At 38.9% G+C, this 14,731-nt stretch overlaps 1 protein-coding gene across 4 annotated transcripts in view; it reads left to right on the top strand.

The window, feature by feature from the left end:
• Positions 1 to 14,731, top strand: part of RNF144B (ring finger protein 144B) — a 274,965-nt gene that overhangs the window by 83,431 nt on the left and 176,803 nt on the right. For 2 of the 4 annotated variants that reach the window (XR_004352057.1, XR_004352058.1), the window contains exon 9: positions 777 to 830. The gene's annotated coding sequence lies outside the window, so the exon portion shown is untranslated. Of the gene's footprint in view, positions 1 to 776; positions 831 to 5,121; positions 5,371 to 5,404; positions 5,616 to 6,613; positions 6,755 to 14,731 lie in introns of those variants that run through there. The other 2 variants (XR_004352056.1, XR_004352059.1) reach the window with 2 other exon arrangements.

Below are 14,731 nucleotides of genomic sequence, written 5' to 3'. Positions count from 1 at the left end.
CTGAGCACAAAGGTTTACAACTGACTTATAATTCAATTTTCATTTTCTAAGCATTCAGTTTGGAGGAAATAAGATCATTTAAAAACATTTTTGGGTTATCGTTTCTTAATTTGCTTAATCGTCTCCTAGAATGTCAACATTATTTCATTTTTAAAGTGTGCTTATTATTTGCAGAACTTGAATTTGCATTTCCAAAGAATTATTGAATGAACCATTTTATACAGCAGTGATTTTAATTAATCCCCTAACCAGCAAATTCATTGCAATGTAAATTATGAATCTAGTGAGTTTGGTGGAGAATTATAATTAGGTTTTCCTGTAATTCAATTGTTTTCATTTGTTAGATAATAAATCTAGGTATTTTTTGGACCCTAAAGATAGTATCCAGCTCTACATTATGAGAAAGAAATGAATTTCTTTGAACAATTTAATAATAACTGTAGTATGTTTTATTTATATATTTTTATGTATGCTTTTTAAAGAACTTTTGAGAACAATATTATGAAATAAGTGGGGCAGATATTGGATCTACTTCATAGAGAAAGCAATAGTTTTGTGTACATGTCCTGCCAGGGGTCATACTATAAGTGACAGATAGAAAAAGAATGCCACAGGAGTTCCCTGGTTGTCTAGTGGTTAGGATTCTGGGCTCTTTACTGCTGTGGCCCAGGTTTAATCTTAACCTGGTCGGGGAACAGAGATCATACAAGCAGCGTGGCCAAAAATAAAAAAAAAAAAAAACCAGCTAGTATTTCTGAGTTTGCCTTTACTCTCAGGTCTGTGAGTTCCAAGAAAATGTCCTCCTCTTCCAATTGCCTGCATCAATGGAGGTATGTATAAAAGAATGTGTTATTTCAAATAATCATTTAGAGTCTGTATTTTGGTGTGTCTGACAACATGCCTAGGGCAAAGGGCCACCCCCTGAGATCGACCCCAATCACTCCCTGGGGTTCATCTAGAGAAGGGCAGGAGACAGATGGTGATTCCTTAGAGAAGTAATGCAGGGGTGTGTATCTGATTTGCTATTGGAACTAGAATTACAGCTGCGTCCATGTACTTACTCCAAAAGCCAAAGTGTTTACCTCTTCCCCACAAATAGGAGGTACATTGTCATCAGTTCCTTTTAATGTTTACAATCAAGACTCAACGTGATTAACTCAGATCCAGATTCTTCCCTATTAACATTACTAACTTGTACTCTAAAGTGTATTTGTGGCCTAGAATTAAATAAATCAGTCAATTGGCAGTTTCAAAAGCAAGAAAAGAGGCTCTAAATAATGAAATTAATGAATTTCTGATCTGTATAAAGACGTGCTTTGAATTCCATTTTCTGCATAAACTTTGTCTTTCAGTTTTATCAGCTTTCCTCTTTCTGTGTGTTATAACTAGGATTCAGGCTTTTGATGAGAAGCAGATTAAGTCTAATGTTAGCCATTTTATCTTGTGGTTCCTTACTGACCTGGCGTGATTTGAGGGGGTATATTTTCTTTTGGAGGGAGTGGATGGGTGGTTGCCATTAATGCTATTGAACACATTTAGATAAACATGAAGATTTTATTGAGGTGAGTTGTGAGACATCTGATTATTCATCAGCCTGGGCTGATTTTTTTTTTTAACTTTTTTTTTGTGTGTGTGCGGTACGCGGGCCTCTCACTGTTGTGGCCTCTCCCGTTGCAGAGCACAGGCTCAGGACGCACAGGCTCAGCGGCCATGGCTCATGGGCCCAGCCGCTCCGCGGCATGTGGGATCTTCCCGGACCGGGGCACGAACCCGTGTCCCCTGCATCGGCAGGCGGACTCTCAACCACTGTGCCACCAGGGAAGCCCTGGACTGATTTTTCTGAAGTCAAGCCAGTTTGTTTCACTAAAAGCAACCAAGTCCAGAAATCCACACACTGCCCTGCATGGTGTGTCCCAAATTCCAGCCTGGCCCTTGGACTTTGGCACCACAAGGGCACGTGAACAAAGTTGGGAGAGTGTTGGTAAATCTGTGACACCCCAGGCACAGAACCAGCAGGCGATGTCCTCTGTTCTCCCTGCCTTCTTCTAGTCCAGGTGGTGTGGGGTTGGGGGACAGACACCCAGCTTGTAATAAGTGGCTTCAGTTCCAGGCCTGGCTTTGCTCTTGACTGGTGCTGTGGTTTGGCGCCAGCCATTTATCACATGGTGTCATTTTGTCTATTTTAACTCAGGCTCAGGAGGATAGGATGAGATCATGAATGTCAAAGTGCTTCGAAGTGTTCTTTGTTAGGAGGGGAGAGGAGAGGGAGCCATTGTACTGTGTGTTCTGTGGCTGTGAGTGTGGGTGATGAGTTTGTAGTCAGACATTCTTTCCAAAGGAGAAAAGAGAACTAAGGGGTAGGGTCCCCAAAATATATTTCAAGCTTGTGAATGTGTGTGAGGTAGGAATGACCTCCTTAGTAAATACGTTGTCTTTTTAGATTTAAAATATTCCTGGGCTTCCCTGGTGGCACAGTGGTTGAGAGTCCGCCTGCCGATGCAGGGGACACGGGTTCGTACCCCGGTCTGGGAAGATCCCACATGCCGCAGAGCAGCTGGGCCTGTGAGCCATGGCCGCTGAGCCTGCGCGTCTGGAGCCTGTGCTCCGCAACGGGAGAGGCCACCACAGTGAGAGGCCCGCATACCGCCAAAAAAAAATATATATATATATATATATATATTCCTTCATGTCACTTTTTCACAAATATTTCACAAGCATGTAGCTAATTTTATGCTCCATTAAAATGGAAGATATGTGGAGAAAGAAATGCGTTCATAAAAGCACAAGAAGTTTTTCTTGGGGGAGGTTTATGGTAAAAACTTGCATTTACAAGATTTCTTATGGTGTGCAAAGTACTTTGAATCACATTTCCATTGGCTCTTCATACTATTCTAGGAAATAGCTATTAATATGCCCCTCCCCCAATTTACAGATGGGAGCTGAGACTCAGGGGCTAGGTGATGTGGCACAAGTTCATAAAGTGGGTTGGTGGCAAAGCTAGAATTTGAACCCACATCTTGCATGAGCCAGCCTAGGGCCTCTTAGCATTATTTTAATTTTTAAAATAGTGGCTTAAAGCAACGCATTCATTAATCTCAGTTTCTGTACATCGGAAGTTTGGCATGATGTAGTTGGGTTCTCAGCTCAGGCTCTCACTGGGCTGAAGATCAAGGTGTTGGCCCAAGTGTGTTTTAATTTGGGGCTCGGGGTTCTCTTCCAAGCTCACTGGTTGTTGGCAGAATTCAGCTCGTTCTCATGCCTTCTCTGTGGTGCCCTCCATCTTCAAGCCACGTCGAGTCCTTCTTATAATTCAGATCTCTTTGACATCCTCTTTGGCTGCATCTTTCTGACTTCCATAATTTTAAATTATAAAGTGGCCAATGGGAACATGTTTGTCATTTTCAATAGGAAATTTAACTTTTACCGTTCTGTTTCCCTGCCCCTTGAAGCCAAGCAGTTTGCAGACGTGATAGTATCAACCAGAAGAAATCACAAACTCAGGGAAGAGTTAAAAGCAATATCTAGCTTCCTACAAGGGAACTGTTGATCTGAATTTTCAGTTAAGCCTAGCATGGCCAAGGTTTTAACAGTAACTCTGCTTCTGGCTGGCGTCCTTGAGAGGTCTCCTTGGTCTTTACGTGAGACAGATTTTTCCACATGGGCTTAGAAGAAAACCTGATCTCATCTTTCTGAACAAACCTTCAGAAGATGCAGGATTGGACTGAATCTTGTGTTGGATTCAGGAAGGACAACTCCTTTCAAGAGTTGACTTAAAGTACAGGATGGTGTTTCCACCCAGGTCAGACCAATAAAACACTGGATTTCAGTTAGCCAGTTGCTGCCTGTCGTTGAAGGACCTGCACTGAGAGTCAAGGTCATCACCCCTTCCATTTTCCTGCCCCAATGCAGGAATACAGACCCTGACCAGACACTTTAGATGTTTTAAAGTAGAATGGCCATTTTCCTGCCTAGAAATGGAAGACTAGAGGGAGATGTGAGACCTCTACTAGTTCCTTTTGGCTTTGGACAATTTACAATTTATCTTGGCCTCAGTTTCCTCATCTTGAAAATTGGAAGTGATTATTTTCTAAGTCCACTTCAAATCTAAACTTTTGTGTAAGATGGAAAAGATTACTAGCACCCATTGTGAGCCTCATATACATGAGAATAGTACACAAAAGGGAAATTCTCCTTATTAGACAAGGAACTGGTAATTACTGGAAGAAGCTTCCAGGCATAAAATTATAGATAATTCCAGAAGCATTTGAAATATAGTACAAGTTTATTTAAAATAAGCAAATTCAAAGAACAATGGTTGAACTTGGTTTGTTTACAGCTCTTGATGGCTGAAAAGACTTACAACTAAAGTTGTTTGGGGAATTTTCAGGGATGTGTTTCCTCTAGTACTTATATTAAAAACATCAGAACCTCAGTATCCTTATTTTAAACACACAATGGACTATTTATTCTGAGTCCGTCAGTCTGAGGAGTCTTTTTAACATTCAGTTGCTTGGTATTGATTAATTTATCTCTATGTTTCCTATACACATGGCATGTTCTGTGAATTGAATTAAATTTACGGCACATATGTACATGTGTTAATGGATGTGTTATAGGATAGTATATATGATAGTATATTTACCTATCTATATATCGTGTGTGTGTGTGTGTGTGTGTGTGTGTGTGTGTGTGTGTGTGTGTAGTAGATAGGTGGATGGATGGGCACATCTACTTAGGAACAAAGAAATTTTTATTCAGACTTAATAAATTTTATTTTCAAAAGTAGAACACAAAACTACTTCTGGATTTCAAAAACAGTAAACTAAAAAGCAAAAGCTAAATCAATATTCAAAAAATGCTTTAAAATTTTGACTTTTAAACATTTGAGATTTAATTTTAAGAATGGTCACACTAAAACTCATTTCTAATATTTAAATCTGATGTCACAAATATATCATAACCAAGCAAGTAAAATAAAGACTTAAACAAATCTTCAGGTTTAATTTCTATTACCCATTTTAATGAAAACAAAAATGTGTGTTGATTGCATCTTAAAATAAAAATGGGGAAATAAAGGGAAATGATTGTATTCTTTCCTTACTGCTCATTCATAATCTACAGGGTATTTCTCGAATGTTTCCACATAAACATCCCCAACTGATATAAGAACAGGAGCTCACCCTTGGAAGGAAGAGAATGACCTGAAAGCATTGCCCAAAGTGAACCACTGAGGACTAGAAACTTTTTGACATCACCTGTTTATTTTTTAATTTTGTCTTTAACATTCATCTAAAATTATAATCTGCTCCATATTATTTTGATTTCATTTTAAAGATAACTTTGTAAATTACCTAAGTAAAATTCACTTCTTAAAGATGATTCACCTTTGCCTTGTTTCCTCCAGGACATGGCCCATCTGTAGTTGAACACACTGAAGAAGGCAAGTCTATTAGGTTACCATTCTCATTATGAAGCACGTATTCAGTTCCGTCTTTGTACAAACAAATGTGTGGCGATTAGTTGCCTAAAGTGACTTAGTCTGGTTGACGAGAAAGAACACATCGGGCTATAGAAAGATGAATAACCATATCAGGTCATGCCTGATAGATTGACAGGTGAGTGGCTGAGCTGTGTGTTGGGAGCATGTGGAGGCGGATAGATATTGCTGAAACTTTTTGGTTAGAGCTTTACAGGGACAGTACTGGATCAGGGCTTTGAAAGGTTGTTAGAATTGTGATTGCAAAGAAGGAGACAAGGGCATTACGGAGAGGGGGCATGATGAGAGCAAGGTGGCTTGAGAATTGATAACTAGCCTAATTAAGCGGGAACAAAGCACTTGTAGAACAGAGCAAAGCCAGAAAATGACGAGGAAAAAGGGACTCTTGGGTGCCAGGCTCAGGAGTTGGTGGGTTCTTATTACATTGGGGAGCTGAGTAACAGTTCTGAGCTTGAAGGGTGACACGTGCAAAGGTACACTTTAGTAGGTTAATCTGACAGCACTGTGCTGGTTGAATTGCAAGGGGGAAAGCTGGAAGTAGCATGACTAGTTAGGGGGACCCTGCACTAGTCTAGAGGTATCATTTAATGAAGACCTGGTCCAGAGAAAGGAAAAAAAAGCAAATGAGAAAGATGTTTATACACACACATATGGCAGTTTCATATATATATATATATATATATATATATATATATAATCAGTAGCATTTTGGTGGTTATATCACCTATAGAATAAGTGCTTTTAAAAGTATTACACTATCATTTTCTTAGTTGAACATCATCACTACATTGAATCTTAAAGCCTCCGTACAATTGCTATCAGTTTTTACCTAGATCCAGTTTAGAAAAGGTTTTATTAATGTGAGGCTTACTCATAGGATTTTTCCCTTAAATCGTTTTTGGAACAAAATGGAGAATAAATAATTACTCATAGGGCATGATGAAAGAGCCAGACCAAACATAGAAAAATTGTATGGGGGATATGTTTCTACTTGGTTTTAGGTAATAACTTTAGGTAATTCATAAGAAAGTAGAGAGCACAGGAGAGTTTCTTTCATTAATGAATTCATTAGGGTTTAAGAAATGCTTTCAACCAAACTACCTTCTCCTTTTTTAGGGAAAGCTGGGAACACAAAGTACACAACCAGCTTGACAAAGACCGGAAGTGGAGCTGAGTTCTGAAAGTCCTTTGAGGAAGTTAATTGACCATGTTGTTTTCATTTACTTGGAAAGGAATTCCCTTTGAAAGTGCAGTGAGGTGTGTCTTTCCCCTTTCTTAGCTGCCACTCTGATAATATGATAAGCTGATGTAATCTTATGTTATATACTTTAGTATTTATTGTGTGTGAAGGACTAAAGCTTTTAGCAATATCACTTAGCTCAGTAATTCCATTTTACAAAGGATGATTAACCCGTTCTCATTAGAATATTCTTTTGCCCTTTGCCCATGGAAATCTTTTGCACTCTGTACATCGGACACAGTAGCTGTTGGAGCTCTGCTTACTACAGCTGAACACAGATGCCAGGGAGGAGAGGGGAAGAACACTGAAATCTGGCCAGTTTGGCGGTTTGTTAATCAATACCCGTTATTTCAGGAGGAAAAAAAGGAACAGCTGCATATCATGATCAGAGACCAACATGGCCATCCCTATAACGAATAGCAGGAGAGCTCAGCCTCTGCCACCCACCCCCACTCCCCATAGTTCTTTTCTTTCTTTTTTTTTTTTTTTTATAAATTTTAAAATTTGTTTTGGGCTGCATTGGGTCTTCGTTGCTGCGCACGGGCTTTCTCTAGTTGCAGCTAGTGGGGTCTGCTCTTCGCTGTGGTGCATGGGCTTCTCATTGCGGTGGCTTCGCTTGTTGTGGAGCACCGGCTCTAGGCGCGTGGGCTTCAGTAGTTACGGCACGTGAGCTCAGTAGTTATGGCTCGCGGGCTCTAGAGCGCAGGCTCAGCAGTCCCTGCATAGTTCTTGCGTGCTGATCAACTGATGCTCAGGAAGGAAAAGTACAACTTGGAGGAATGCTTGGACAGTTTTCCTAAGTTCTTCCATAGACATTGGTATATGTAAATCAATTGTTAATAGTTTTGTTGTATTGAGAGGGTGAAGAATTGAGTGATATAGAGAAATCTTTTATAATTAAAAACAATCTCTGATTCTCAGAATGATGTTTTTATCTGGCTTCCTCTCAGTTGTTTCTTTTTGTTTGTTTGTTTTTTTGGGTTTTTCTTTGTTTGTTTGCTTTTTCTTAATAGCCAGATATTTGTCTGTTTTCTTAGTTTTTCAAACAAAGAGTTATTGGATTTTTTTATTTTGCTTTCTAATTCATTAATTTATTTTAAATATATTTTCTCTACTTAATTTTTAAATTGTCTTTATTTACTTCTTGGGTTAAATGCTTTGCTTATTTTCGTTCTTTCTTGTTTAGCTATAAAAGCATTTAAAGCTATGATTTTTCCTTTCAATACAACTTTGATAGCATCCAAAATATTTTAATAAATGCCACTTAAGAACCATTTCTTTGGGGACTTCCCTGGTGGTCCAGTGGTTAAGACTCTGCGCTTCCAATGCAGGGGGTGCAGGTCCAATCCGTGGTTGGGGAACTAAGATCCCACATGCCACATGGCGCGGCCAAAAACAAAAGCCAAAAAAACAATTTCTTTGTTTGCTATAGTCTTGTGGGTCTTGTGGACACAAACCTCACTGGCTCTCAGAGCTGGTTATTTTGGGGGTCATCCTTCAGGTGGAAGTCCTAGTCCTAAAAGTTGAGGTGTGCTAGATGTTTGGTCCAAACTCTGATTCCTCAGAGGGAAGCTGGGAGTTGTGCATTCCTCCTCAATTGTATGTCACTGTGCCAGGGGTGGAGTTTACGGTGAGAATATATCTCAGCCTTTCCTACCCACTTCCATGTGGGTGTTTTCTTGTTTGCCTGGTGTGTAGGAGTTGATCCGCTCATTTCTAGATTTCTTTCAGAGGAAATTGGTCTGTGTGTAGTTGTACATTTGCTATGTCTGTGAAAGGAAGTAGGTTCAGGAGCCTCCTGTGTCACCATCTTCTCCTTCTGAAGGGTACAAAGTTTGATATATAAATATCAAATCTTGCTTCTTAATACTATTATACTGAAGGGCTATGTTTTACTTTGGTAGAAATAGGACTGAATTGATGCCCTGCCCTTAGGCCGCAGCGCTGCTAGGATTGCATCGATCTTCCTGTTTGTACTGTTTGTAACTATGGCCCCATCTTAAGTATTTCTAATTGAGAAACAAAACCTCAGGAAACTGAAACTTAACCAGCCGCTCTCACTTCTGTAACTATGCTTGCTGAACCCCCTTTTGCAACCATCCAACCAATCAGACGGTGACTAGTGTCTTTGTTTAAAAGTTAACCAATCAGGGGCTTCCCTGGTGGCGCAGTGGTTGAGAGTCCGCCTGCCGATGCAGGGGACACAGGTTCGTTCCCTGGTCTGGGAAGATCCCACATGCCGCAGAGCGGCTGGGCCCGTGAGCCATGGCCACTGAGCCTGCGCGTCCGGAGCCTGTGCTCTGCAACGGGAGGGGCCACAACAGCGAGAGGCCCGCATACCGCAAAAAAAAAAAAAAAAAAAAAAAAAAAAAAAATTTAACCAATCAGTGACTAGTGTCTTTGTTTAAAAGTTAGCCAATCAGTACTCCCCACCCCTGGAAAGCCCCGCAGAAGGTCCCGAGCTTGTTTGTACCTGTCTATAAAAGAGCTGTACTAAACTCCATCGGGACCTCTTGGCATCACCGGCAATGAGTGCGCGGAGGTCCAGGTTCGAACCTGCAATAAATGACCCTTGCCACTTGGCTTTGACTCTTGTCTCTGGTGGTCTTGTGGAGGGGTCTCGCGACCGCGGGCATTTCAATACAATTCCATTTTATCTTTGTTTGCTATTAGTCTATTTTATCTACATGAGAGGAAGGTATTCGTTTCCCCCTCCCCTATGCTCTCATTTTTATCAATTCCCTTGTATTTCTGGTGGTTTTTGCTTATGTGTTTTTAAAACTATTTTATTTAAGTCAAAATAAAATTCATATTTTAATACATGTTAACATATATTAACATCAAATTTAAAAATATCGTAGCATAATAACAACAGAGCCTCTGACCTCTTCTTTCCATCTTTAGTCCACTCCCCAGGCAACCTTTAATCAGTTTGGTTTTGTGTTCATCTAGTGGTGCCTCTGTAAGTCTAAATAGTATGTATACACCGCAAATTCTTGTTTGGGAAGCTCCTTTGAATATAACCACAATATGAATTGATTTCTTGCTACTAGTTATGAGGATTTAGCTCACTTACACAAACTCCCTCCTATCCTTCCTACCTCCTCCCAATATTGTTACATCATTACTTTTAATTCCTTTCTTGGTTACCTTTCCAAGCTTAAGAATTAAAACCTCCATTTCCCTTTCCATCCACTAGACTGAAGATATCTTGATTCCCTACTTTGTAAAAAAAGGCTATTAACATCCTTAATCCTTCCTTCCTCCTTTTCTTCTCACCCTCTCCCAATTTTAATTTGTAAAATCTATCAGTTGTACTTTTAACGTTTTTAGTAAAAACAAAGGAGAAAGTATAGTATAGTGGCAAGACTGCCTCTAAAGCCAGGCTATCTGGAGGTTTGACCCACGCATTACTATCTGCATGACCTTGGGCAAGTTATACAACCTCACCATGCCTTACTTGTTCTACCTATAAAATAGGAATAGAGGCTGATTCTAAGTTCAGTATCTGACACACAGTAAATTCTCATTAAATATTTGTTGTTACTGTTATTTTTATTGTTATCAATAGATTTCAAGACATATTTTTTATTTTGTCTTTTATGTTACACTTTCAAGAGATTGATTCTAAAAATTGAAACCTAGTAAATATTGTCATTTTTATAAATACTTGTTTTCTTTTAGAGTCAAGTTGTGTGGTATGATTATATTTCCTTAATAAAAGAACCACTTAAAGGAGAATGCTCAAATGGATTGTTCTTTCTTATACTTCCCTAATTGTTAAAAATGCTACATTTTCCATACCTTTTTTGTTTGGTTTTTGTTTATCCTGGAGTTTCTGATTGCCTTTTTTTTCTCTGATTGGTAAAGAGAAACATGTATCTATCATTAGATCATTATCACTTTTAAGAGTCTTAATCATTCTGTATTTTACTTGAGACTTACTCTGTTCTTTGTTACAGAATCCATCAAGGTACTGTTCTAACTGGTTAATTTCCTTTCTATTGGTACATGACTTTGTTATATAACTTTCTGCTTTTCCCTGAGTATATTTTATATGTTTTTTTATTGCACTTGTGAATTTTATCATATATTCAGCTACTTCCTCTTCTCAAATCCTTTCTATTCTATGGTGTGTACTCTTCCCTCAGTGACTTCCCTCCCAGATCACCACTTCTTCCTGCCTCAACTTATACTTTTAGGCCAGCTCCATAGCTGTCATGCTGAGACATCTTTTCTTATTCCTGGTTCTGATCTACTATTTCCTGGGTCTCTTGTCTTCTTTTTCTTGGTTAATCCCCTTGTTTTGCTGGAGTAAATCTTCAACTAAAATGCGTGGGAGGCAAACTTTCTTAGTCCTTCCTTGTCTGAAATTTTTTTAGTCTTCCCTCACAATAGAGAGTTTGGCTGAGTATTGAATTTTAGATTGTAAATGCTTTTCCCTTAGAATTCTAAAGATATTAATTCCATATCTTAGTTAGCCTGTAGGGGATTTATCTTTCGCTGTTCTTAACTTTCACAGTAATGTTTAGAGTTATGAGTCCTTTTCCTTCCTCCTTCCTCTTAGTTGGTAAATCTTTTCAATGTGAAGACATGTTTTCTTCTTAAGCCCTAGGAAATTTCCTTCTATTATTTCTTTGCCTCCATTTTCTCTTATTAAACTCCTATTATATATTAAATCCTCTGTTTTAATCCTGCATGTTTCACCTTCCCTCTCATGTTTTCCATCTTTTTGTTCTCCTTTATGGGAGACTTCCTTTACTGGTACCTTTCAACCATTCTATTTTATTGTGTATCTTAGCAATCATGTTTTTAATCTCCAGTCATTATTTTTAATATTCATATTCTCCTTTTGCAGAACATCCTGTTACAGGTGTGATATCTATTCTAATCTCTCTAAGGATACTAGTCAGAACTGTACTTTTAAAAAAGTTTGCCATGGTTTACTTTTGTGCTGCAGACTTCTCAAATGTTTGATGTTTCTTAGTAGTCTGTTCATATTTAGATGAATGAATTAAATGATCAGATGTTCCTAGGGGTTCTCACAGTGGATAATACTAGATAGGCGGTAATTTTTGATTGGTGAGCTGGAGGTCCTTGTAGGAATGGTAAATTGGCTATGACTGTCATAAATTAGAAGTAATGACAGACCTATAGTGGTAAACTATCATTTGGCAAATGGTTTTGTTCTTCTGTTTAATAGATTTAATACAGTAATCTTTTATCTAGGAAGTATAGAGCCCAAGAGGGTCCCTGGGATGTCCTCAGGAAGTCTGTCAGTACTGAAATTGTGTGTAAAATTGTGTTGCATATATATTTTTCTGGAAAGAGGTTTCCATGATTTTTAGGAGGCTATGACACTAAAAAGATTAACAGTATTCAATAGGAGCATTTATCATTTAAATTCTGGTGGATAGGTATTTCTGCATAATGCTGGAATTAGAAAAAAGCATTCTTTTTGTTGGTTTTTAGTAAAAGGAGAAATTTTGTTTTCTCCTACAAATAATGGGTTTGAGTGTTTTTATGTATAGTTGACATTTCTGAGCTTGAGACTGAGGCATATTTCTTACTGAAAAGCCTAAGTCACTCATTACATGGAAGCCCAGAAGAGAATATTAAGTAATTTCCAATGTACCTGGTGGCAGGATGAACATAAGCTGGTCTCTCCTTCTGACCACCCAAGTGGCCAGCTACTCTGAATACTTTTTCTTGTACCTTCATATTTTGGGTCCAAACTAGCTAAATCAGGGTCTTCTAGAGGTTTTCTCTAAATAAGCTAGTGAGCGTTTACCTGTCCCTAAACAAAACCCACAGGTCTGCCTACCTAAGTTTGGCAATCAAAGCCCCGTGGCCACTAGCAAGTTTGCCTCTACTTTGATCTGTGATGTGTATGACACTATATTCTTTGGCTGCTCTAAAGCAGACTGCCAGTTAGATCCAAATGTGTCAGCCTTGGAGTGGGTACTGGTGGTCAAGTTTCCATTAGTGGTTACTACTGATTGATGCCTGCAGCATTCTGTTCATTTAGAAATAGAAACCTATTCTCATGTTTAATCTTGGGGTTGGGAGAGGAGGTAATGGTGGGGTTAGGGGGAGAAAATCCCAGAACACAATTAAATCTCTTTATATCTCTCAACTTTTAACTTCTGTTTTTCCTTTAACACAGGAAAGACTCAGAATAGTAGGAGGTTGTGATTCTGTTGTTCAGATTAGGGTATGCTTTTTATTTTCTGACGTATAGAAGGTTGAAAGGAAGAGGAAAGATAGCCGCATTTATTGGAAAACAGCTCTGTGCCTGCAACTGTGTTAGATACTTTCACGTGTGACCACACACGGGTTCTCTAACAGTTCTACGAGTTAGTGTCTGCATACCGTTGAGGCAATCACGGTTCAGAGAAGAGGAATAGAAGAATATATTCCTTCTATATTGCAAACATTATTGCATACATTATAAGTGCCAAAACAAATTCACACAGGTATCTGTTGGATTCAATAGTCTGTGCTATTTCTATTCCACTGTATAACAATGTTAGTGATTATGGGGTTAATCCCTCTAGCATCTGAAAAGAGCTTGGAAAAAGCCTCTATTGCATAATGAAAAGGGGGATATTTAGGCTAGAAGCTTACCTGTGGGTCACGGTAGATCAATATAGAAAAAATTAAACCAGGGGCCTAACTTCTAGATTTCAGCTTTTGTATTCATACTCAGAAATGGACTGGGGTTTACTTTTCTTATCTACACTTGGGCTAGTTTCTTGAAATCAAATCATTGTTCTGAGAAGTAAACTACACCAGGGGAAAGGATGGAGGAGAAACAAACAAACCTCTCTTCTTAATGAGTCATATTGTCTACACTTGGTTTTTCATTGACACCAGCTGGGGTGGTTTTTGCCCATCTCTCAAGGAGGATCCTAATGATGATTCACGGGGTCTGCATCTCATTTGCGGTACCAATTAATTCTGGAAACTCAAAATGCGTTCAATTGAATGTATGTTTAAAAACATTTTTTTCTTTCTCCCCCATGCTTTTTTTGGGAGGAGTGTAATCTGATATTTGGGACTGTGTTACACAAAAGTTGGTGGAGTATACTTCACTATGGCTCTTCAGAAAAGGGAGGTTTATTGTAACCAGAAGTTTTAGCAGTGGTGAATAGCCTGGAGCAGAGGTTGGCAAACTTTTTCTGTCAAGAGCCAGATAGTAAATATTTTAGGCTTTGCAGGTCTATGTTCTCTGTGGCAAATTCTTGACTCTGCTGTTGCAGTGTGAAAGTAGCCACAGACATTATGTAAACACATAGGTGCAGCTGTGTTTCAATAAAACTTTATTTACAAAAACAGCAAGCGGGGCCAGATTTAGCATGTGAGCTGGAGTTTGCCAAACCCTAGCCTAGAGGATGTCTCAGGTTTTTCTATGTATATAATACCTACCACCAAGCAAATAGTAAGTACTCATTAAAAGGTTTTTTTGTCTTTTTTTTTTAATGATTAAATGTATATACAAAGGAACAGAAGAACTCTTTCACTATGGTCTGAATTCATGTATTGAAATTCATATATTGGAAACCTAATGCCCAAGGTGAAGGTATTTCGACGTGGGGCCTTTGGAAAGTGATTAGGTCATGAGGGTGGAGCCCTCATGAATGGGATTAGTGCCCTTATAAAAGGGACCTCAGAGAGTTAGCCTAATCCCCTCCCTACCATGTGAGGTCACAGCTAGAAATTGGCAGTCTGCAACATGGAAGAGAGCTTTCACCAGAACCCTACCATGTTGGCACCCTGATCTAGGACCTCCGGCCTGAGGAATGTTAAGAAATAAATTTCTGTTGTTTATATGGTATTTTGTTATAGCAGCCAGAACAGACTAAAACATCTTCCAAGGCTTCATTACTATCAACTGTGTTATAAAATAAGGAAGGAGTTGGTAGGAATACTCAATTTATAGATAGAAGAATAAAGTATAAGAAATTAGGGCCCCTAGAAGTTGTGGGCAAATT

The sequence above is a fragment of the Phocoena sinus genome, chromosome 11 (genome assembly GCF_008692025.1).
Source record: "Phocoena sinus isolate mPhoSin1 chromosome 11, mPhoSin1.pri, whole genome shotgun sequence".
Lineage (NCBI taxonomy): Eukaryota > Metazoa > Chordata > Mammalia > Artiodactyla > Phocoenidae > Phocoena > Phocoena sinus.
The sequence above is the reverse complement of the archived record's forward strand: the minus strand, read 5'-3'. Positions and strand labels throughout refer to the sequence as shown.